The 25,325-nt window shown below is 35.8% G+C and overlaps 7 non-coding genes and 1 pseudogene across 7 annotated transcripts; all 8 read left to right on the forward strand.

The window, feature by feature from the left end:
* Nucleotides 1–1,045: 1,045 nt before the first annotated feature.
* On the forward strand, nt 1,046–1,210 carry LOC141364554 (U1 spliceosomal RNA). Its single transcript, XR_012370265.1, has one exon. It is a non-coding gene; the product is annotated as a U1 spliceosomal RNA (small nuclear RNA).
* A 3,553-nt stretch (nt 1,211–4,763) lies between these two features.
* LOC141364461 (U2 spliceosomal RNA) lies at nt 4,764–4,916 on the forward strand (annotated as a pseudogene).
* A 4,048-nt stretch (nt 4,917–8,964) lies between these two features.
* LOC141364432 (U2 spliceosomal RNA) lies at nt 8,965–9,155 on the forward strand. The gene has a single exon (XR_012370152.1). It is a non-coding gene; the product is annotated as a U2 spliceosomal RNA (small nuclear RNA).
* A 1,073-nt stretch (nt 9,156–10,228) lies between these two features.
* On the forward strand, nt 10,229–10,393 carry LOC141364562 (U1 spliceosomal RNA). The gene has a single exon (XR_012370273.1). It is a non-coding gene; the product is annotated as a U1 spliceosomal RNA (small nuclear RNA).
* A 3,673-nt stretch (nt 10,394–14,066) lies between these two features.
* Nucleotides 14,067–14,257, forward strand: LOC141364433 (U2 spliceosomal RNA). Its single transcript, XR_012370153.1, has one exon. It is a non-coding gene; the product is annotated as a U2 spliceosomal RNA (small nuclear RNA).
* A 1,071-nt stretch (nt 14,258–15,328) lies between these two features.
* Nucleotides 15,329–15,493, forward strand: LOC141364573 (U1 spliceosomal RNA). Its single transcript, XR_012370284.1, has one exon. It is a non-coding gene; the product is annotated as a U1 spliceosomal RNA (small nuclear RNA).
* A 7,987-nt stretch (nt 15,494–23,480) lies between these two features.
* LOC129436000 (U2 spliceosomal RNA) lies at nt 23,481–23,671 on the forward strand. Its single transcript, XR_008641683.1, has one exon. It is a non-coding gene; the product is annotated as a U2 spliceosomal RNA (small nuclear RNA).
* Nucleotides 23,672–24,744: 1,073 nt separating this feature from the next.
* On the forward strand, nt 24,745–24,909 carry LOC129435998 (U1 spliceosomal RNA). The gene has a single exon (XR_008641681.1). It is a non-coding gene; the product is annotated as a U1 spliceosomal RNA (small nuclear RNA).
* Nucleotides 24,910–25,325: the final 416 nt, after the last annotated feature.

Below are 25,325 nucleotides of genomic sequence, written 5' to 3' on the forward strand. Positions count from 1 at the left end.
AACAGAATTTGTTTCTTTTGTGCGTGAATGACAGAGTGTTTTTTAATTCGTGTGTTTTAAAAGTGCTGTGTATTCGTTGGCATTATTGGTTTAACGAAAAGCTTGCATGGAAATGAACACGCTGATAACGAAATGTTTTTGTAATGTATTTAATTATTTTCCTTACAGTTTGCGGAGGTGATACCAGGACGAATTAAACAGCCTCGACACAGCTGAAGGCGCAAGAAAATCGTACGAGACAGTTTGGGATGTTAAAAACACCTGAAAACTTTTTTTCCACTACCCTTCATACTACAGCGGTCGAAAAACCACAGCAACGTCGACACGCCTGGAAGCATAGCTGTATTTGTTTAAGACAACGGGTAAAGTATTTTCTTGATTACCTAAATGACTTGCAGTAAGAAAATATTTTAATTTATAATGATAACTCTGTCATCATTTATTCATCCTCGTGTTGTTTTCAACCTGTATGCATTCGTATTTTGGAGGTGACACGATGACGACTTAAACATCATCGACACAGCTGAAAAAGCGAACGAGACAGATTGGGATGTTCAAAACACCTGAAAACTTTTTTTTCACTGTACTACAGCTGTCGAAGAACCACAGCAACGTCGGCAGATCTGGAAGCATAGCTGTATTTGTTTAACTCACAACGACAACGGGTAAGTCATTGAGCCCTTGTGTTTTTATTTATCCACGTTCTAAAATTGCTATGCTTTCGTTGTTTCTCGATTGCTCTGTACATTTCTTTGTTTCTATTCCACGTAAAGTTACTTTGTAATAACGAAACGATATATTGAAATGCGCTATTTAAATCCATTTGATTTAAATTGTTTCACGTTTTTCTCTCTGCACGGTTTAACCGGGCTGGAAACGGAAAATGGGTAGATCTCGAAGAATATTTGGTTTCAGACCTGGCTTCGTGCGCCTTTCCACCTGGTCACACACAGTAATGAAATGGTAGTCGGACGGCCTTCGGGGGCGCCGTCGATGCGATCGGTCACAGGAAGATGCGGCCGTCTGGCCTCAAAGGCTGTTGCTCATACTTACCTGGCAGGGGAGATACCATGATCATGAAGGTGGTTCACCCAGGGCGAGGCTCAGCCATTGCACTCCGGTTGTGCTGACCCTTTGCGAATTCCCCAAATGTGGGAATCTCGACTGCAAAATTTCTGATAGTGGGGGACTGCGTTCGCGCTCTCCCCTGGCCTTTGTGTTAAAAATAGATTCGTTTGTCTTTTTACGGAAAATCCAAGAGACGCCTAACCACGGCACAAGAACGCATTGGTCATCAAAAAGCGGCTATTAAACGACTACATAACTTCTAATAGACCGCGAATATGTGTCTAGGCTAAAACAAGGCTTAATTTGGGCTGTCAGTGAAAATCTAATAGACGTTTGACCGTTCCCCAAGTATAGACTGGCCATTAAATAGAACCACAATCAAACAGCTACATGTCTAAGAGACATTCAACAAAATAATGCTTAGATGATTCTTTTACTTACAATGTAAGCGGTTCTCAGGAATGGCAATCATCCAAACTAATAAATTATAAAGCTTTTAAAAGAAAATGACAACCGTTAAACAACCTAGACAACGTTGGGCAGTACAAAATGCTTAGAAATACAAGACAAAACGAAATATTGTACATGAATGTACATTAAAACAAGCCAACAAATCTGCCAATGGGCTAAGACAATTTTTCTTGAATTAGGTGTTTAAATCTAGATTTGTTTCTAACCCCTTTGGCAGATTTATTTGCTTGTTTTAAGCCCAAATTCACTTAAATTTTATGTTTTTTCTCCCGAAAGGCTAGGCTTATTTTCTTATGTCCTTTTGCTCATCAAAATAATGCATCTTATTTTAAGACTTTTTAGATATTTGCATAGTTAAAAAGGATTTTTTGTGCAATGTATTCATTCATTCGCTACCCTTCATACTACAGCTGTCGAAAAACCACAGCAACGTCGACAGACCTGGAAGCAAAGCTGTATTTGTTTAACTTGCAAAGACAACGGGTAAAGTATTTTCTTGATTACCTAAATGACTTGCAGTAAGAAAATATTTCAATTTATAATAATGATAATTCTGTCATCATTTACTCATCCTCGTGTTGTTTTAAACCTGTATGCGTTCGTTTTTTCTGATTAACACAAAAGAAGATATTTTGAGGAATGATGGTAAACCCACAGCAGATAGTGACCATTGACTTCCATAGTAGGAATAAAAAAATATGATGAAATTTAATAGGTACCATCGACTGTGTGCTAACCATCATTTTTCAAAATATTTTCTTCATCATTTATCACGATACTTCCAAAATATTTTTTTCCTACTATGGAAGTCAATGATAATGTATTTCATTATTTGCTTTACAAGCCTGAAAATGATAGGTTGGAATCCAGGCGACAGGATTCTATGGTAGTCAAAAACAGGCAAACAAGTAAAATAATCACCATTTACTTTTAAAGCATTTTGAAAATTGCTTGCTTATGCTGGGAGTAAAGGTATTTAATGCAGTGCGCATCCTGTTTAAAAGGTAAGGTATGATTCTTTTAAAGCTGACACATTTGCCACATTAAAATAACAGAAATGTACTGTTTCAACATTTTGGAGCCGGTGTGTCTGTGTTCTTGGGGCACATCTAAATGTAAGAGCAGAATTGCTTAATATTCTTCTCTATTTCTTGTATAGGTCAATTATGAGTGAAGAACCGTTCACCAAATGAAGACCACAGCCAGGTGACGGGATTGTGTGGTAATCACAAACAGGTTGAAAATTGAAGTTCTGTGTGTTCTTTTTGTACTTTATTTCTGCAGGTAAGCACCATACCGTAAGCTTCATTCCCTTTATAACAGGCAAGGTTCATACTGTTTTATTCTTTTATACTGTTTTATTTTAAATCATTCAGTAAATGCAAAGTTAAACCGATGGTGTTTTTAATCTAGATTTAAAAGTGCCTACTGTTGAAACACATCTGATCTCATCTGAAGCTGATTCCAGCTATACAGGTTCATACTGTTGTATTCTTTTATACTGTTTTATTCGTACTGTTTTAAATCATTCAGTAAATGCAAAGTTAAACCGATCATACTGTTGTATTCTTTTATACTGTTTTATTCGTACTGTTTTAAATCATTCAGTAAATGCAAAGTTAAACCGATCATACTGTTGTATTCTTTTATACTGTTTTATTCGTACTGTTTTAAATCATTCAGTAAATGCAAAGTTAAACCGATGTGTTTTTAATCTAGATTCAAAAGTGTCTTCTGTTGAAACACATCTGATCTCATTTGAAAGCTGATTCCAGCTACAGGTTCATACTGTTGTATTCTTTTATACTGTTTTATTCGTTCTGTTTTAAATCATTCAGTAAATGCAAAGTTAAACCGATCATACTGTTGTATTCTTTTATAATGTTTTATTCGTACTGTTTATTCAGTAAATGCAAAGTTAAACCGTTGTGTCTTTAATCTAGATTTAAAAGTGCCTACTGTTGAAACACATCTGATCTCATCTGAAAGCTGATTCCAGCTACAGGTTTATACTGTTGTATTCTTTTATACTGTTTTATTCGTACTGTTTTATATTCTTCAGTAAATGCAAAGTTAAATCGATGTGTCTTTAATCTAGGTTTAAAAGTGCCCACTGTTGAAACACATCTGATCTCATTTGAAAGCTGATTCCAGCTACAGGTTCATACTGTTGTATTCTTTTATACTGTTTCATTCGTACTGTTTTAAATCATTCAGTAAATGCAAAGTTAAACTGATGTGTTTTTAATCTAGGTTTAAAAGTGCCTACTGTTGAAACACATCTGATCTCATCCGAAAGCTGATTCCAGCTACAGGTTCATACTGTTGTATTCTTTTATACTGTTTCATTCGTACTGTTTTAAATCATTCAGTAAATGCAAAGTTAAACCGTCGTGTTTTTCATCTAGATTTAAAAGTGTCTACCGTTGAAACACATCTGATCTCTTCTGAAAGCTGATTCCAGCTCCAGGTGGCATATTAACTGAATGCTGATGCACCTTGTATTTCGATTGCTTTGTATGCTTGAAACATGTGAAGAATTGACAATAAATAATCTTTATCAAGTGTTATACATTAAAAAGTGGATAAGTAACAAAAATGTCACTCCTGACAGCTGATAAATTAATGTTTTTTTATAGCACCATTGAGGCGAGCACTTTTCAAGGCAAGATTCTTTATAGAACCTTATAAAAAGTTTCCATATAGTACCAAAAAACGGGTTCTGCTGTGGTTACATGCTGAGGAACCCTTATTTGGTACTTTTTAGGAGCATTTGTCTTAAGAGTGTTGCATAGGTTCGAAACTTTCAAACTTGAAACCAAATAGAAGGGTCACACTGTTTTTTTTTTGTGGAGTGGACATGAACAAGCTGCAGGCATTCAAATGTTATTTGTAATTTATTGTCTTATTTCATATTTAAAAAATAGCTATACAACTGGTGTTCCTCAATTTTAGGGCCTATTTTGTTTAGTATATCAGTTTTGTTCAGTTTTTTATGTGCATGCAAAAAGCAATCAGCAAGCAAATTAACTGAAGCTTTACCTTCATGTTCTTTTTGTGTAAGTGATAACTGTTTCTGTATGTATTTTATGTATTTGTATGTTTTTTACACGTATAGAGTGAAATGCACACGGTGAGGAATGGACCCAGACCTTCAGTGCCAGACCTCTGACCCGTTAACCTCCATCCCGACAGCCAGCGCCTTCTCCGCCTCCCATTGCGGTATCGCTTCTCGGCTTTTTGGACAAGATCAAGTGGACACCGGGGACTACAAGTTTAAATGGATTTTTGACCTTCGGAAATGGAAGCGAGGCTTGCTCCGTCCACTCCGTTCATCGACTCGGGCGCTTTCCGGGCACAAATAAGGTGAGTTTAAAACCAGAGTTTGCTTCTTTTGTGCGTGGTTGCCAGTTTGGTTTCCAATCCGTGATCTATATGATGTTGCGCGTTCTATAATATGTTTCTCGTTCGCTCAGTACTTTTGTGTGTTTCTATTCCACGTAAAGCTAACACCAAAACGATTGTGGAGAGCGCTATATAGATTGTTTTCAAAGAAAAAACAACAACGAGAAACAAACCCATGTTAAAATGGGTCAAATTATTTAGGCGGAGCACGCTGTCGCGTTGAACAAAGACAATGGCGCGTGCACACAACGAATGTGTATTGTGGAAAAGTTTGGCCCATATGCAGGTTCGCATGTGTCTTCGGTGGATACTAAAAAGATAAACATCTGCCCGGTGATCTAGTTTGTAGACAATATTTTTATATATGCAATCGAAGTGAATTTAAACAAGCAAAAAATCGGCCAGTGGGGTAGGACAGTTTTTCTTGAAATAGTATTTATGGGAAAAGTTCACGACTTTTTTTCTTACCCTTTAGGCAGATTTATTTGCTTGTTTTAAGCATAAAATAATCATAAACAGGAAAACGAATTGTATAGGCGGAGCACACGGGTTTTTTTTTCGTTCAAAGAAAAAAAGCAGCGTGGCACGAAGGAATGTTTGACTGAAATGGAATTTCGCCCTCTATTTTCCTTACAAACATAAACCAGAGAGAAGGGCCAGATGGCATCGTGTTGTACCTTGTATTCGGTGATTGAAATCGAAAAAAAATCGAATAGATCTATATATAAACACAATTGTTTTGTTGAACAGAGACAATGGCGGCATGCTCCAGCGTCGCCTATATGCCCATTTCACAAAATGGCGGCTTTGACCGGAAGTAGGGAAAACATTTTACTGTAATGACGGGGGTCGTTGTCCAAAGTGTGCCCATTTGAAGAAGTACATACACGTTTTACTTCTCATTTCTTTAGACTGAATAATTGTTTCTTATTAATTCCAAAGTATGTGACGTGATGATCTAATCGTATGTGTTATTCCTCGTTTGCTTGCATGTGTAACCTTTGGTTAAAGGTATGAAAAGGAACCGACTAGGTCACCTGGGTTATTTATTCACACAGGAAAATAGATTGAACCCAAGAGAAAAAATAAACAAACAAAAAAGTTACAAAAATATGAAAAGGACCCTGCTGGTTCGGATGGGATTAAAGACAGAGACGTGACTCTCCAAAAATAGTACAAATTTATTTTTTACAGAAAGTGCTTAAAAATATTTAAAAGATAAAATTTACGGCCCACCGGTTATTTACCCACAATTGGAGAGACTAGATTAAATCCACTTTTTAACAGAAGGGACAAACCACACAGCAAATCAGTGCATAGTTCTTAAAAGCAGTGACGAACCAAAAATAAACCAAAACACACAAACATACTCTCGCCTTCTGTTTAAGTCTCAAAAACCACCGCTCAGATATTACATGTGGAAATAGTTATATAAATGGTACATACACTTATATACACACGTAAAGAAAGAAAAAAACTGCAGGACAGCAAAATACAGTTAACTCCCGATGACTATTTAAACAGCGTCCAAGCGGCTCACGGAGCAAAAATACAAAGCCTTTTAGTTTAATAAACTTCCACAAAAAATAAATATCAAATCCTTACGCAAACATGTATGCGACGAGACTTAAATCATGCAAAACATGAATGGTAACCAGACGTGCTTGTTGTGTACAGGGAGTGCATTTATTTGTAAACTTTTGCTAAATCAAAATGGTTTATTTTTTATTTTACTTTTTTACCTGGGTTTTTGGGAATACTTTTATATATTTCACAGCTATATAATTGGTTATAATAACGCACTTTTTGTTTATGAGCACGTTGAAATACATTAACACAGGATAATGCGGCAACAAATCAAATGTGCATTTAAATGCAACAAGCAAAATAAATAAAGCAAATCCATGCAAGCAAACGAGGAATAAAACACACCGCGATTAGAAAATCAGATCGCATACTTTGTAATTGAAAATAAATAATAATTAATTCTAAAGAAATAAGAAGTAAAATGTGTAAGTATTCCTCAAAATGTGCTTTGGACCAAGACCCCGTTCATCACAGCAAACGGGAGCAGACCCGAATAGGTATGTCTAGTTGTTTTATTTAAAATTTCCAGCCGTCTGTAAATTCATGTTTGGAAGAAAAAAGTAAATTAAGGTCTGTCTTGCTGTTATTGTCTTGTTTTCTAGTAAATATCTGACAATTCTTAAATCGAGATGCATTTACTTGTTACGCAAAGTGGCTTAAGATGTTATGTATTGTAATAATTGAAATAAATTACAAAAATCAACAGGTTTATATTTAAAACAAGTAAAAATATCTGCCGGCGGGGTAAGAAAAATAAACTTAATTTCAGTTTCAACTTAATTCAATAATAAACTCAATTTAGGTTTATTTCCCTTAACCCACTGGCATATATTTTTACTTGATTTAGGCCTTAACCTATTACATTTTAGAATTGATTTCAGTAAACAAGACTTAAAATCTAAGCCACTTTGCTTAACAAGAAAATGCATCTCGATTTAAGAATTATTTTTTTACTCGAAAACAGGAAAAAAGTAGCAAGTAAACGAACAGATTTGGATGTTTAAAACACTTAAACACTTTTTTCACTCTACCCTTCATATTACAGCTGTCGAAAAACCACAGCAACGTCGACAGACCTGGAAGCATAGCTGTTTGCTTGTTGCGTTTAAATGGACATTTGATTTCTTTACCAGCATTGGATTTAGACCATTCAATGAGAATAGTTAACAGCGTTCATTATGATTGATAAGCCCTTAATGGAGAATGAAGTCTGCATACATTAAAAGCCTTATTTTATTCCAAAATGTATGCGACGAAACTTAAATCACGCAAAATATGAATGGTAACGAGACGTGCTTGTTGTGTACAGGGAGTGCATTTATTTGTAAACTTTTGCTAAATCAAAATGGTTTATTTTTTATTTGCTTTTTTTACCTGGGTTTTACCAGGTTCGCATTCCGGACATTTTTAATCCACAGTGTATGCAGTTATTTAGTAGAAAATGATATGCTGTTTTTTGGTAGAATTTTGTGTGAGCTAAAGAAAGTGATGCCAACCCAGCAAATACAAAAACGTTATAAAAACGTTTTGTGTTTGCTGGGAATACTTTTATATATTTCGCAGCTATATAATGAATTATAATAACGCACTTTTTGCTTATAAACAAATACATTGAAATACATTAACACGGAATGATGCGGCAACAAATCAAATGTGCAACAAGCTAAATAAATAAATAAATAGAAAATCAGATCGCATACTTTGTAATTGAAAATAAATAATAATTCATTCTAAAGAAATAAGAAGTAAAATGTGTAAGTATTCCTCAAAATGTGCTTTGGACTAAGACCCCCTTCATCACAGCAAACGGGAGCAGACCCGAATAGGTATGTCTAGTTATTTTGTTTAAAATTTCCAGCCGTCTGTAAATTCATGTTTGGAAGTTTTTGTCTTGTTTTCTAGTAAATATCTGACCATTCTTAAATCGAGATGCATTTACTTGTTAAGCAAAGTGGCTTAAGATATTATGTGTTGTAATAATTGAAATAAATTCTAAAAAGCAACAGGTTTATATTTAAAACAAGTAAAAATATCTGCCGGTGGGGTAAGAAAAATAAACTTAATTTCTGTTCCAACTTAATGCAATAATAAACTCAATTTAGGTTTATTTCCCTTAAACCACTGGCATATATTTTTACTTGATTTAGGCCTTAACCTATTACATTTTAGAATTTATTTCAGTAAACAAGACTTAAAATCTAAGCCACTTTGCTTAAGAAAATGCATCTCGATTTAAGAATTCTTTTTTACTCGAAAACAGGAAAAAAATACAAAGTAAACGAACAGATTTGGATGTTTAAAACACTTTAACACTTTTTTTTCACTCTACCCTTCATATTACATACTACTTCATATTAGAGTTAAATGCCCGCTAGCCTCCACCCCGAAAGCCAGCGCCTTCGCCGGCTCCCCTTTGGCTGCGTCTATTGCGGTATCGCTTCTCGGCCTTTTGGCTAAGATCAAGTGTAGTATCTGTTCTTATCAGTTTAATGTCTGATACGTCTCCTACCCGGGGACTATACGTTAAATGGATTTTTGACCTTCGGAAATGGAAGCGGAGCTTGCTCCTTCCACTCCATGCATCGACGTGGTATTGCAGTGTTTCCATGAACGGTGCGCTCCCCTTCTCGGGGACAAATAAGTTAGGTAAAAAACAGAATTTGTTTCTTTTGTGCGTGAATGACAGAGTGTTTTTTAATTCGTGTGTTTTAAAAGTGCTGTGTATTCGTTGGCATTATTGGTTTAACGAAAAGCTTGCATGGAAATGAACACGCTGATAACGAAATGTTTTTGTAATGTATTTAATTATTTTCCTTACAGTTTGCGGAGGTGATACCAGGACGAATTAAACAGCCTCGACACAGCTGAAGGCGCAAGAAAATCGTACGAGACAGTTTGGGATGTTAAAAACACCTGAAAACTTTTTTTCCACTACCCTTCATACTACAGCGGTCGAAAAACCACAGCAACGTCGACACGCCTGGAAGCATAGCTGTATTTGTTTAAGACAACGGGTAAAGTATTTTCTTGATTACCTAAATGACTTGCAGTAAGAAAATATTTTAATTTATAATGATAACTCTGTCATCATTTATTCATCCTCGTGTTGTTTTCAACCTGTATGCATTCGTATTTTGGAGGTGACACGATGACGACTTAAACATCATCGACACAGCTGAAAAAGCGAACGAGACAGATTGGGATGTTCAAAACACCTGAAAACTTTTTTTTCACTGTACTACAGCTGTCGAAGAACCACAGCAACGTCGGCAGATCTGGAAGCATAGCTGTATTTGTTTAACTCACAACGACAACGGGTAAGTCATTGAGCCCTTGTGTTTTTATTTATCCACGTTCTAAAATTGCTATGCTTTCGTTGTTTCTCGATTGCTCTGTACATTTCTTTGTTTCTATTCCACGTAAAGTTACTTTGTAATAACGAAACGATATATTGAAATGCGCTATTTAAATCCATTTGATTTAAATTGTTTCACGTTTTTCTCTCTGCACGGTTTAACCGGGCTGGAAACGGAAAATGGGTAGATCTCGAAGAATATTTGGTTTCAGACCTGGCTTCGTGCGCCTTTCCACCTGGTCACACACAGTAATGAAATGGTAGTCGGACGGCCTTCGGGGGCGCCGTCGATGCGATCGGTCACAGGAAGATGCGGCCGTCTGGCCTCAAAGGCTGTTGCTCATACTTACCTGGCAGGGGAGATACCATGATCATGAAGGTGGTTCACCCAGGGCGAGGCTCAGCCATTGCACTCCGGTTGTGCTGACCCTTTGCGAATTCCCCAAATGTGGGAATCTCGACTGCAAAATTTCTGATAGTGGGGGACTGCGTTCGCGCTCTCCCCTGGCCTTTGTGTTAAAAATAGATTCGTTTGTCTTTTTACGGAAAATCCAAGAGACGCCTAACCACGGCACAAGAACGCATTGGTCATCAAAAAGCGGCTATTAAACGACTACATAACTTCTAATAGACCGCGAATATGTGTCTAGGCTAAAACAAGGCTTAATTTGGGCTGTCAGTGAAAATCTAATATAGGCGGAGCACACGGGTTTTTTTTTCGTTCAAAGAAAAAAAGCAGCGTGGCACGAAGGAATGTTTGACTGAAATGGAATTTCGCCCTCTATTTTCCTTACAAACATAAACCAGAGAGAAGGGCCAGATGGCATCGTGTTGTACCTTGTATTCGGTGATTGAAATCGAAAAAAAATCGAATAGATCTATATATAAACACAATTGTTTTGTTGAACAGAGACAATGGCGGCATGCTCCAGCGTCGCCTATATGCCCATTTCACAAAATGGCGGCTTTGACCGGAAGTAGGGAAAACATTTTACTGTAATGACGGGGGTCGTTGTCCAAAGTGTGCCCATTTGAAGAAGTACATACACGTTTTACTTCTCATTTCTTTAGACTGAATAATTGTTTCTTATTAATTCCAAAGTATGTGACGTGATGATCTAATCGTATGTGTTATTCCTCGTTTGCTTGCATGTGTAACCTTTGGTTAAAGGTATGAAAAGGAACCGACTAGGTCACCTGGGTTATTTATTCACACAGGAAAATAGATTGAACCCAAGAGAAAAAATAAACAAACAAAAAAGTTACAAAAATATGAAAAGGACCCTGCTGGTTCGGATGGGATTAAAGACAGAGACGTGACTCTCCAAAAATAGTACAAATTTATTTTTTACAGAAAGTGCTTAAAAATATTTAAAAGATAAAATTTACGGCCCACCGGTTATTTACCCACAATTGGAGAGACTAGATTAAATCCACTTTTTAACAGAAGGGACAAACCACACAGCAAATCAGTGCATAGTTCTTAAAAGCAGTGACGAACCAAAAATAAACCAAAACACACAAACATACTCTCGCCTTCTGTTTAAGTCTCAAAAACCACCGCTCAGATATTACATGTGGAAATAGTTATATAAATGGTACATACACTTATATACACACGTAAAGAAAGAAAAAAACTGCAGGACAGCAAAATACAGTTAACTCCCGATGACTATTTAAACAGCGTCCAAGCGGCTCACGGAGCAAAAATACAAAGCCTTTTAGTTTAATAAACTTCCACAAAAAATAAATATCAAATCCTTACGCAAACATGTATGCGACGAGACTTAAATCATGCAAAACATGAATGGTAACCAGACGTGCTTGTTGTGTACAGGGAGTGCATTTATTTGTAAACTTTTGCTAAATCAAAATGGTTTATTTTTTATTTTACTTTTTTACCTGGGTTTTTGGGAATACTTTTATATATTTCACAGCTATATAATTGGTTATAATAACGCACTTTTTGTTTATGAGCACGTTGAAATACATTAACACAGGATAATGCGGCAACAAATCAAATGTGCATTTAAATGCAACAAGCAAAATAAATAAAGCAAATCCATGCAAGCAAACGAGGAATAAAACACACCGCGATTAGAAAATCAGATCGCATACTTTGTAATTGAAAATAAATAATAATTAATTCTAAAGAAATAAGAAGTAAAATGTGTAAGTATTCCTCAAAATGTGCTTTGGACCAAGACCCCGTTCATCACAGCAAACGGGAGCAGACCCGAATAGGTATGTCTAGTTGTTTTATTTAAAATTTCCAGCCGTCTGTAAATTCATGTTTGGAAGAAAAAAGTAAATTAAGGTCTGTCTTGCTGTTATTGTCTTGTTTTCTAGTAAATATCTGACAATTCTTAAATCGAGATGCATTTACTTGTTACGCAAAGTGGCTTAAGATGTTATGTATTGTAATAATTGAAATAAATTACAAAAATCAACAGGTTTATATTTAAAACAAGTAAAAATATCTGCCGGCGGGGTAAGAAAAATAAACTTAATTTCAGTTTCAACTTAATTCAATAATAAACTCAATTTAGGTTTATTTCCCTTAACCCACTGGCATATATTTTTACTTGATTTAGGCCTTAACCTATTACATTTTAGAATTGATTTCAGTAAACAAGACTTAAAATCTAAGCCACTTTGCTTAACAAGAAAATGCATCTCGATTTAAGAATTATTTTTTTACTCGAAAACAGGAAAAAAGTAGCAAGTAAACGAACAGATTTGGATGTTTAAAACACTTAAACACTTTTTTCACTCTACCCTTCATATTACAGCTGTCGAAAAACCACAGCAACGTCGACAGACCTGGAAGCATAGCTGTTTGCTTGTTGCGTTTAAATGGACATTTGATTTCTTTACCAGCATTGGATTTAGACCATTCAATGAGAATAGTTAACAGCGTTCATTATGATTGATAAGCCCTTAATGGAGAATGAAGTCTGCATACATTAAAAGCCTTATTTTATTCCAAAATGTATGCGACGAAACTTAAATCACGCAAAATATGAATGGTAACGAGACGTGCTTGTTGTGTACAGGGAGTGCATTTATTTGTAAACTTTTGCTAAATCAAAATGGTTTATTTTTTATTTGCTTTTTTTACCTGGGTTTTACCAGGTTCGCATTCCGGACATTTTTAATCCACAGTGTATGCAGTTATTTAGTAGAAAATGATATGCTGTTTTTTGGTAGAATTTTGTGTGAGCTAAAGAAAGTGATGCCAACCCAGCAAATACAAAAACGTTATAAAAACGTTTTGTGTTTGCTGGGAATACTTTTATATATTTCGCAGCTATATAATGAATTATAATAACGCACTTTTTGCTTATAAACAAATACATTGAAATACATTAACACGGAATGATGCGGCAACAAATCAAATGTGCAACAAGCTAAATAAATAAATAAATAGAAAATCAGATCGCATACTTTGTAATTGAAAATAAATAATAATTCATTCTAAAGAAATAAGAAGTAAAATGTGTAAGTATTCCTCAAAATGTGCTTTGGACTAAGACCCCCTTCATCACAGCAAACGGGAGCAGACCCGAATAGGTATGTCTAGTTATTTTGTTTAAAATTTCCAGCCGTCTGTAAATTCATGTTTGGAAGTTTTTGTCTTGTTTTCTAGTAAATATCTGACCATTCTTAAATCGAGATGCATTTACTTGTTAAGCAAAGTGGCTTAAGATATTATGTGTTGTAATAATTGAAATAAATTCTAAAAAGCAACAGGTTTATATTTAAAACAAGTAAAAATATCTGCCGGTGGGGTAAGAAAAATAAACTTAATTTCTGTTCCAACTTAATGCAATAATAAACTCAATTTAGGTTTATTTCCCTTAAACCACTGGCATATATTTTTACTTGATTTAGGCCTTAACCTATTACATTTTAGAATTTATTTCAGTAAACAAGACTTAAAATCTAAGCCACTTTGCTTAAGAAAATGCATCTCGATTTAAGAATTCTTTTTTACTCGAAAACAGGAAAAAAATACAAAGTAAACGAACAGATTTGGATGTTTAAAACACTTTAACACTTTTTTTTCACTCTACCCTTCATATTACATACTACTTCATATTAGAGTTAAATGCCCGCTAGCCTCCACCCCGAAAGCCAGCGCCTTCGCCGGCTCCCCTTTGGCTGCGTCTATTGCGGTATCGCTTCTCGGCCTTTTGGCTAAGATCAAGTGTAGTATCTGTTCTTATCAGTTTAATGTCTGATACGTCTCCTACCCGGGGACTATACGTTAAATGGATTTTTGACCTTCGGAAATGGAAGCGGAGCTTGCTCCTTCCACTCCATGCATCGACGTGGTATTGCAGTGTTTCCATGAACGGTGCGCTCCCCTTCTCGGGGACAAATAAGTTAGGTAAAAAACAGAATTTGTTTCTTTTGTGCGTGAATGACAGAGTGTTTTTTAATTCGTGTGTTTTAAAAGTGCTGTGTATTCGTTGGCATTATTGGTTTAACGAAAAGCTTGCATGGAAATGAACACGCTGATAACGAAATGTTTTTGTAATGTATTTAATTATTTTCCTTACAGTTTGCGGAGGTGATACCAGGACGAATTAAACAGCCTCGACACAGCTGAAGGCGCAAGAAAATCGTACGAGACAGTTTGGGACGTTAAAAACACCAGAAAACTTTTTTTCCACTACCCTTCATACTACAGCGGTCGAAGAACCACAGCAACGTCGACACGCCTGGAAGCATAGCTGTATTTGTTTAAGACAACGGGTAAAGTATTTTCTTGATTACCTAAATGACTTGCAGTAAGAAAATATTTTAATTTATAATGATAACTCTGTCATCATTTATTCATCCTCGTGTTGTTTTCAACCTGTATGCATTCGTATTTTGGAGGTGACACGATGACGACTAACATCATCGACACAGCTGAAAAAGCGAACGAGACAGATTGGGATGTTCAAAACACCTGAAAACTTTTTTTTCACTGTACTACAGCTGTCGAAGAACCACAGCAACGTCGGCAGATCTGGAAGCATAGCTGTATTTGTTTAACTCACAACGACAACGGGTAAGTCATTGAGCCCTTGTGTTTTTATTTATCCACGTTCTAAAATTGCTATGCTTTCGTTGTTTCTCGATTGCTCTGTACATTTCTTTGTTTCTATTCCACGTAAAGTTACTTTGTAATAACGAAACGATATATTGAAATGCGCTATTTAAATCCATTTGATTTAAATTGTTTCACGTTTTTCTCTCTGCACGGTTTAACCGGGCTGGAAACGGAAAATGGGTAGATCTCGAAGAATATTTGGTTTCAGACCTGGCTTCGTGCGCCTTTCCACCTGGTCACACACAGTAATGAAATGGTAGTCGGACGGCCTTCGGGGGCGCCGTCGATGCGATCGGTCACAGGAAGATGCGGCCGTCTGGCCTCAAAGGCTGTTGCTCATACTTACCTGGCAGGGGAGATACCATGATCATGAAGGTGGTTCACCCAGGGCGAGGCTCAGCCATTGCACTCCGGTTGTGCTGACCCTTTGCGAATTCCCCAAATGTGGGAATCTCGACTGCAAAATTTCTGATAGTGGGGGACTGCGTTCGCGCTCTCCCCTGGCCTTTGTGTTAAAAATAGATTCGTTTGTCTTTTTACGGAAAATCCAAGAGACGCCTAACCACGGCACAAGAACGCATTGGTCATCAAAAAGCGGCTATTAAACGACTACATAACTTCTAATAGACCGCGAATATGTGTCTAGGCTAAAACAAGGCTTAATTTGGGCTGTCAGTGAAAATCTAATAGACGTTTGACCGTTCCCCAAGTATAGACTGGCCATTAAATAGAACCACAATCAAACAGCTACATGTCTAAGAGACATTCAACAAAATAATGCTTAGATGATTCTTTTACTTACAATGTAAGCGGTTCTCAGGAATGGCAATCATCCAAACTAATAAATTATAAAGCTTTTAAAAGAAAATGACAACCGTTAAACAACCTAGACAACGTTGGGCAGTACAAAATGCTTAGAAATACAAGACAAAACGAAATATTGTACATGAATGTACATTAAAACAAGCCAACAAATCTGCCAATGGGCTAAGACAATTTTTCTTGAATTAGGTGTTTAAATCTAGATTTGTTTCTAACCCCTTTGGCAGATTTATTTGCTTGTTTTAAGCCCAAATTCACTTAAATTTTATGTTTTTTCTCCCGAAAGGCTAGGCTTATTTTCTTATGTCCTTTTGCTCATCAAAATAATGCATCTTATTTTAAGACTTTTTAGATATTTGCATAGTTAAAAAGGATTTTTTGTGCAATGTATTCATTCATTCGCTACCCTTCATACTACAGCTGTCGAAAAACCACAGCAACGTCGACAGACCTGGAAGCAAAGCTGTATTTGTTTAACTTGCAAAGACAACGGGTAAAGTATTTTCTTGATTACCTAAATGACTTGCAGTAAGAAAATATTTCAATTTATAATAATGATAATTCTGTCATCATTTACTCATCCTCGTGTTGTTTTAAACCTGTATGCGTTCGTTTTTTCTGATTAACACAAAAGAAGATATTTTGAGGAATGATGGTAAACCCACAGCAGATAGTGACCATTGACTTCCATAGTAGGAATAAAAAAATATGATGAAATTTAATAGGTACCATCGACTGTGTGCTAACCATCATTTTTCAAAATATTTTCTTCATCATTTATCACGATACTTCCAAAATATTTTTTTCCTACTATGGAAGTCAATGATAATGTATTTCATTATTTGCTTTACAAGCCTGAAAATGATAGGTTGGAATCCAGGCGACAGGATTCTATGGTAGTCAAAAACAGGCAAACAAGTAAAATAATCACCATTTACTTTTAAAGCATTTTGAAAATTGCTTGCTTATGCTGGGAGTAAAGGTATTTAATGCAGTGCGCATCCTGTTTAAAAGGTAAGGTATGATTCTTTTAAAGCTGACACATTTGCCACATTAAAATAACAGAAATGTACTGTTTCAACATTTTGGAGCCGGTGTGTCTGTGTTCTTGGGGCACATCTAAATGTAAGAGCAGAATTGCTTAATATTCTTCTCTATTTCTTGTATAGGTCAATTATGAGTGAAGAACCGTTCACCAAATGAAGACCACAGCCAGGTGACGGGATTGTGTGGTAATCACAAACAGGTTGAAAATTGAAGTTCTGTGTGTTCTTTTTGTACTTTATTTCTGCAGGTAAGCACCATACCGTAAGCTTCATTCCCTTTATAACAGGCAAGGTTCATACTGTTTTATTCTTTTATACTGTTTTATTTTAAATCATTCAGTAAATGCAAAGTTAAACCGATGGTGTTTTTAATCTAGATTTAAAAGTGCCTACTGTTGAAACACATCTGATCTCATCTGAAGCTGATTCCAGCTATACAGGTTCATACTGTTGTATTCTTTTATACTGTTTTATTCGTACTGTTTTAAATCATTCAGTAAATGCAAAGTTAAACCGATCATACTGTTGTATTCTTTTATACTGTTTTATTCGTACTGTTTTAAATCATTCAGTAAATGCAAAGTTAAACCGATCATACTGTTGTATTCTTTTATACTGTTTTATTCGTACTGTTTTAAATCATTCAGTAAATGCAAAGTTAAACCGATGTGTTTTTAATCTAGATTCAAAAGTGTCTTCTGTTGAAACACATCTGATCTCATTTGAAAGCTGATTCCAGCTACAGGTTCATACTGTTGTATTCTTTTATACTGTTTTATTCGTTCTGTTTTAAATCATTCAGTAAATGCAAAGTTAAACCGATCATACTGTTGTATTCTTTTATAATGTTTTATTCGTACTGTTTATTCAGTAAATGCAAAGTTAAACCGTTGTGTCTTTAATCTAGATTTAAAAGTGCCTACTGTTGAAACACATCTGATCTCATCTGAAAGCTGATTCCAGCTACAGGTTTATACTGTTGTATTCTTTTATACTGTTTCATTCGTACTGTTTCAAATTCTTCAGTAAATGCAAAGTTAAACCGATGTGTCTTTAAATCTAGATTTAAAAGTGCCTACTGTTGAAACACATCTGATCTCATCTGAAAGCTGATTCCAGCTACAGGTTCATACTGTTGTATTCTTTTATACTGTTTTATTCGTACTGTTTTAAATCATTCAGTAAATGCAAAGTTAAACCGATCATACTGTTGTATTCTTTTATACTGTTTTATTCGTACTGTTTTATATTCTTCAGTAAATGCAAAGTTAAATCGATGTGTCTTTAATCTAGGTTTAAAAGTGCCCACTGTTGAAACACATCTGATCTCATTTGAAAGCTGATTCCAGCTACAGGTTCATACTGTTGTATTCTTTTATACTGTTTCATTCGTACTGTTTTAAATCATTCAGTAAATGCAAAGTTAAACTGATGTGTTTTTAATCTAGGTTTAAAAGTGCCTACTGTTGAAACACATCTGATCTCATCCGAAAGCTGATTCCAGCTACAGGTTCATACTGTTGTATTCTTTTATACTGTTTCATTCGTACTGTTTTAAATCATTCAGTAAATGCAAAGTTAAACCGTCGTGTTTTTCATCTAGATTTAAAAGTGTCTACCGTTGAAACACATCTGATCTCTTCTGAAAGCTGATTCCAGCTCCAGGTGGCATATTAACTGAATGCTGATGCACCTTGTATTTCGATTGCTTTGTATGCTTGAAACATGTGAAGAATTGACAATAAATAATCTTTATCAAGTGTTATACATTAAAAAGTGGATAAGTAACAAAAATGTCACTCCTGACAGCTGATAAATTAATGTTTTTTTATAGCACCATTGAGGCGAGCACTTTTCAAGGCAAGATTCTTTATAGAACCTTATAAAAAGTTTCCATATAGTACCAAAAAACGGGTTCTGCTGTGGTTACATGCTGAGGAACCCTTATTTGGTACTTTTTAGGAGCATTTGTCTTAAGAGTGTTGCATAGGTTCGAAACTTTCAAACTTGAAACCAAATAGAAGGGTCACACTGTTTTTTTTTTGTGGAGTGGACATGAACAAGCTGCAGGCATTCAAATGTTATTTGTAATTTATTGTCTTATTTCATATTTAAAAAATAGCTATACAACTGGTGTTCCTCAATTTTAGGGCCTATTTTGTTTAGTATATCAGTTTTGTTCAGTTTTTTATGTGCATGCAAAAAGCAATCAGCAAGCAAATTAACTGAAGCTTTACCTTCATGTTCTTTTTGTGTAAGTGATAACTGTTTCTGTATGTATTTTATGTATTTGTATGTTTTTTACACGTATAGAGTGAAATGCACACGGTGAGGAATGGACCCAGACCTTCAGTGCCAGACCTCTGACCCGTTAACCTCCATCCCGACAGCCAGCGCCTTCTCCGGCTCCCATTGCGGTATCGCTTCTCGGCTTTTTGGACAAGAACAAGTGGACACCGGGGACTACAAGTTTAAATGGATTTTGGACCTTCGGAAATGGAAGCGAGGCTTGCTCCGTCCACTCCGTTCATCGACTCGGGTGCTTTCCGGGCACAAATAAGGTGAGTTTAAAACCAGAGTTTGCTTCTTTTGTGCGTGGTTGCCAGTTTGGTTTCCAATCCGTGATCTATATGATGTTGCGCGTTCTATAATATGTTTCTCGTTCGCTCAGTACTTTTGTGTGTTTCTATTCCACGTAAAGCTAACACCAAAACGATTGTGGAGAGCGCTATATAGATTGTTTTCAAAGAAAAAACAACAACGAGAAACAAACCCATGTTAAAATGGGTCAAATTATTTAGGCGGAGCACGCTGTCGCGTTGAACAAAGACAATGGCGCGTGCACACAACGAATGTGTATTGTGGAAAAGTTTGGCCCATATGCAGGTTCGCATGTGTCTTCGGTGGATACTAAAAAGATAAACATCTGCCCGGTGATCTAGTTTGTAGACAATATTTTTATATATGCAATCGAAGTGAATTTAAACAAGCAAAAAATCGGCCAGTGGGGTAGGACAGTTTTTCTTGAAATAGTATTTATGGGAAAAGTTCACGACTTTTTTTCTTACCCTTTAGGCAGATTTATTTGCTTGTTTTAAGCATAAAATAATCATAAACAGGAAAACGAATTGTATAGGCGGAGCACACGGGTTTTTTTTTTCGTTCAAAGAAAAAAAGCAGCGTGGCACGAAGGAATGTTTGACTGAAATGGAATTTCGCCCTCTATTTTCCTTACAAACATAAACCAGAGAGAAGGGCCAGATGGCATCGTGTTGTACCTTGTATTCGGTGATTGAAATCGAAAAAAAAATCGAATAGATCTATATATAAACACAATTGTTTTGTTGAACAGAGACAATGGCGGCATGCTCCAGCGTCGCCTATATGCCCATTTCACAAAATGGCGGCTTTGACCGGAAGTAGGGAAAACATTTTACTGTAATGACGGGGGTCGTTGTCCAAAGTGTGCCCATTTGAAGAAGTACATACACGTTTTACTTCTCATTTCTTTAGACTGAATAATTGTTTCTTATTAATTCCAAAGTATGTGACGTGATGATCTAATCGTATGTGTTATTCCTCGTTTGCTTGCATGTGTAACCTTTGGTTAAAGGTATGAAAAGGAACCGACTAGGTCACCTGGGTTATTTATTCACACAGGAAAATAGATTGAACCCAAGAGAAAAAATAAACAAACAAAAAAGTTACAAAAATATGAAAAGGACCCTGCTGGTTCGGATGGGATTAAAGACAGAGACGTGACTCTCCAAAAATAGTACAAATTTATTTTTTACAGAAAGTGCTTAAAAATATTTAAAAGATAAAATTTACGGCCCACCGGTTATTTACCCACAATTGGAGAGACTAGATTAAATCCACTTTTTAACAGAAGGGACAAACCACACAGCAAATCAGTGCATAGTTCTTAAAAGCAGTGACGAACCAAAAATAAACCAAAACACACAAACATACTCTCGCCTTCTGTTTAAGTCTCAAAAACCACCGCTCAGATATTACATGTGGAAATAGTTATATAAATGGTACATACACTTATATACACACGTAAAGAAAGAAAAAAACTGCAGGACAGCAAAATACAGTTAACTCCCGATGACTATTTAAACAGCGTCCAAGCGGCTCACGGAGCAAAAATACAAAGCCTTTTAGTTTAATAAACTTCCACAAAAAATAAATATCAAATCCTTACGCAAACATGTATGCGACGAGACTTAAATCATGCAAAACATGAATGGTAACCAGACGTGCTTGTTGTGTACAGGGAGTGCATTTATTTGTAAACTTTTGCTAAATCAAAATGGTTTATTTTTTATTTTACTTTTTTACCTGGGTTTTTGGGAATACTTTTATATATTTCACAGCTATATAATTGGTTATAATAACGCACTTTTTGTTTATGAGCACGTTGAAATACATTAACACAGGATAATGCGGCAACAAATCAAATGTGCATTTAAATGCAACAAGCAAAATAAATAAAGCAAATCCATGCAAGCAAACGAGGAATAAAACACACCGCGATTAGAAAATCAGATCGCATACTTTGTAATTGAAAATAAATAATAATTAATTCTAAAGAAATAAGAAGTAAAATGTGTAAGTATTCCTCAAAATGTGCTTTGGACCAAGACCCCGTTCATCACAGCAAACGGGAGCAGACCCGAATAGGTATGTCTAGTTGTTTTATTTAAAATTTCCAGCCGTCTGTAAATTCATGTTTGGAAGAAAAAAGTAAATTAAGGTCTGTCTTGCTGTTATTGTCTTGTTTTCTAGTAAATATCTGACAATTCTTAAATCGAGATGCATTTACTTGTTACGCAAAGTGGCTTAAGATGTTATGTATTGTAATAATTGAAATAAATTACAAAAATCAACAGGTTTATATTTAAAACAAGTAAAAATATCTGCCGGCGGGGTAAGAAAAATAAACTTAATTTCAGTTTCAACTTAATTCAATAATAAACTCAATTTAGGTTTATTTCCCTTAACCCACTGGCATATATTTTTACTTGATTTAGGCCTTAACCTATTACATTTTAGAATTGATTTCAGTAAACAAGACTTAAAATCTAAGCCACTTTGCTTAACAAGAAAATGCATCTCGATTTAAGAATTATTTTTTTACTCGAAAACAGGAAAAAAGTAGCAAGTAAACGAACAGATTTGGATGTTTAAAACACTTAAACACTTTTTTCACTCTACCCTTCATATTACAGCTGTCGAAAAACCACAGCAACGTCGACAGACCTGGAAGCATAGCTGTTTGCTTGTTGCGTTTAAATGGACATTTGATTTCTTTACCAGCATTGGATTTAGACCATTCAATGAGAATAGTTAACAGCGTTCATTATGATTGATAAGCCCTTAATGGAGAATGAAGTCTGCATACATTAAAAGCCTTATTTTATTCCAAAATGTATGCGACGAAACTTAAATCACGCAAAATATGAATGGTAACGAGACGTGCTTGTTGTGTACAGGGAGTGCATTTATTTGTAAACTTTTGCTAAATCAAAATGGTTTATTTTTTATTTGCTTTTTTTACCTGGGTTTTACCAGGTTCGCATTCCGGACATTTTTAATCCACAGTGTATGCAGTTATTTAGTAGAAAATGATATGCTGTTTTTTGGTAGAATTTTGTGTGAGCTAAAGAAAGTGATGCCAACCCAGCAAATACAAAAACGTTATAAAAACGTTTTGTGTTTGCTGGGAATACTTTTATATATTTCGCAGCTATATAATGAATTATAATAACGCACTTTTTGCTTATAAACAAATACATTGAAATACATTAACACGGAATGATGCGGCAACAAATCAAATGTGCAACAAGCTAAATAAATAAATAAATAGAAAATCAGATCGCATACTTTGTAATTGAAAATAAATAATAATTCATTCTAAAGAAATAAGAAGTAAAATGTGTAAGTATTCCTCAAAATGTGCTTTGGACTAAGACCCCCTTCATCACAGCAAACGGGAGCAGACCCGAATAGGTATGTCTAGTTATTTTGTTTAAAATTTCCAGCCGTCTGTAAATTCATGTTTGGAAGTTTTTGTCTTGTTTTCTAGTAAATATCTGACCATTCTTAAATCGAGATGCATTTACTTGTTAAGCAAAGTGGCTTAAGATATTATGTGTTGTAATAATTGAAATAAATTCTAAAAAGCAACAGGTTTATATTTAAAACAAGTAAAAATATCTGCCGGTGGGGTAAGAAAAATAAACTTAATTTCTGTTCCAACTTAATGCAATAATAAACTCAATTTAGGTTTATTTCCCTTAAACCACTGGCATATATTTTTACTTGATTTAGGCCTTAACCTATTACATTTTAGAATTTATTTCAGTAAACAAGACTTAAAATCTAAGCCACTTTGCTTAAGAAAATGCATCTCGATTTAAGAATTCTTTTTTACTCGAAAACAGGAAAAAAATACAAAGTAAACGAACAGATTTGGATGTTTAAAACACTTTAACACTTTTTTTTCACTCTACCCTTCATATTACATACTACTTCATATTAGAGTTAAATGCCCGCTAGCCTCCACCCCGAAAGCCAGCGCCTTCGCCGGCTCCCCTTTGGCTGCGTCTATTGCGGTATCGCTTCTCGGCCTTTTGGCTAAGATCAAGTGTAGTATCTGTTCTTATCAGTTTAATGTCTGATACGTCTCCTACCCGGGGACTATACGTTAAATGGATTTTTGACCTTCGGAAATGGAAGCGGAGCTTGCTCCTTCCACTCCATGCATCGACGTGGTATTGCAGTGTTTCCATGAACGGTGCGCTCCCCTTCTCGGGGACAAATAAGTTAGGTAAAAAACAGAATTTGTTTCTTTTGTGCGTGAATGACAGAGTGTTTTTTAATTCGTGTGTTTTAAAAGTGCTGTGTATTCGTTGGCATTATTGGTTTAACGAAAAGCTTGCATGGAAATGAACACGCTGATAACGAAATGTTTTTGTAATGTATTTAATTATTTTCCTTACAGTTTGCGGAGGTGATACCAGGACGAATTAAACAGCCTCGACACAGCTGAAGGCGCAAGAAAATCGTACGAGACAGTTTGGGATGTTAAAAACACCTGAAAACTTTTTTTCCACTACCCTTCATACTACAGCGGTCGAAAAACCACAGCAACGTCGACACGCCTGGAAGCATAGCTGTATTTGTTTAAGACAACGGGTAAAGTATTTTCTTGATTACCTAAATGACTTGCAGTAAGAAAATATTTTAATTTATAATGATAACTCTGTCATCATTTATTCATCCTCGTGTTGTTTTCAACCTGTATGCATTCGTATTTTGGAGGTGACACGATGACGACTTAAACATCATCGACACAGCTGAAAAAGCGAACGAGACAGATTGGGATGTTCAAAACACCTGAAAACTTTTTTTTCACTGTACTACAGCTGTCGAAGAACCACAGCAACGTCGGCAGATCTGGAAGCATAGCTGTATTTGTTTAACTCACAACGACAACGGGTAAGTCATTGAGCCCTTGTGTTTTTATTTATCCACGTTCTAAAATTGCTATGCTTTCGTTGTTTCTCGATTGCTCTGTACATTTCTTTGTTTCTATTCCACGTAAAGTTACTTTGTAATAACGAAACGATATATTGAAATGCGCTATTTAAATCCATTTGATTTAAATTGTTTCACGTTTTTCTCTCTGCACGGTTTAACCGGGCTGGAAACGGAAAATGGGTAGATCTCGAAGAATATTTGGTTTCAGACCTGGCTTCGTGCGCCTTTCCACCTGGTCACACACAGTAATGAAATGGTAGTCGGACGGCCTTCGGGGGCGCCGTCGATGCGATCGGTCACAGGAAGATGCGGCCGTCTGGCCTCAAAGGCTGTTGCTCATACTTACCTGGCAGGGGAGATACCATGATCATGAAGGTGGTTCACCCAGGGCGAGGCTCAGCCATTGCACTCCGGTTGTGCTGACCCTTTGCGAATTCCCCAAATGTGGGAATCTCGACTGCAAAATTTCTGATAGTGGGGGACTGCGTTCGCGCTCTCCCCTGGCCTTTGTGTTAAAAATAGATTCGTTTGTCTTTTTACGGAAAATCCAAGAGACGCCTAACCACGGCACAAGAACGCATTGGTCATCAAAAAGCGGCTATTAAACGACTACATAACTTCTAATAGACCGCGAATATGTGTCTAGGCTAAAACAAGGCTTAATTTGGGCTGTCAGTGAAAATCTAATAGACGTTTGACCGTTCCCCAAGTATAGACTGGCCATTAAATAGAACCACAATCAAACAGCTACATGTCTAAGAGACATTCAACAAAATAATGCTTAGATGATTCTTTTACTTACAATGTAAGCGGTTCTCAGGAATGGCAATCATCCAAACTAATAAATTATAAAGCTTTTAAAAGAAAATGACAACCGTTAAACAACCTAGACAACGTTGGGCAGTACAAAATGCTTAGA

Source organism: Misgurnus anguillicaudatus, chromosome 6 (assembly GCF_027580225.2).
Source record: "Misgurnus anguillicaudatus chromosome 6, ASM2758022v2, whole genome shotgun sequence".
Lineage (NCBI taxonomy): Eukaryota > Metazoa > Chordata > Actinopteri > Cypriniformes > Cobitidae > Misgurnus > Misgurnus anguillicaudatus.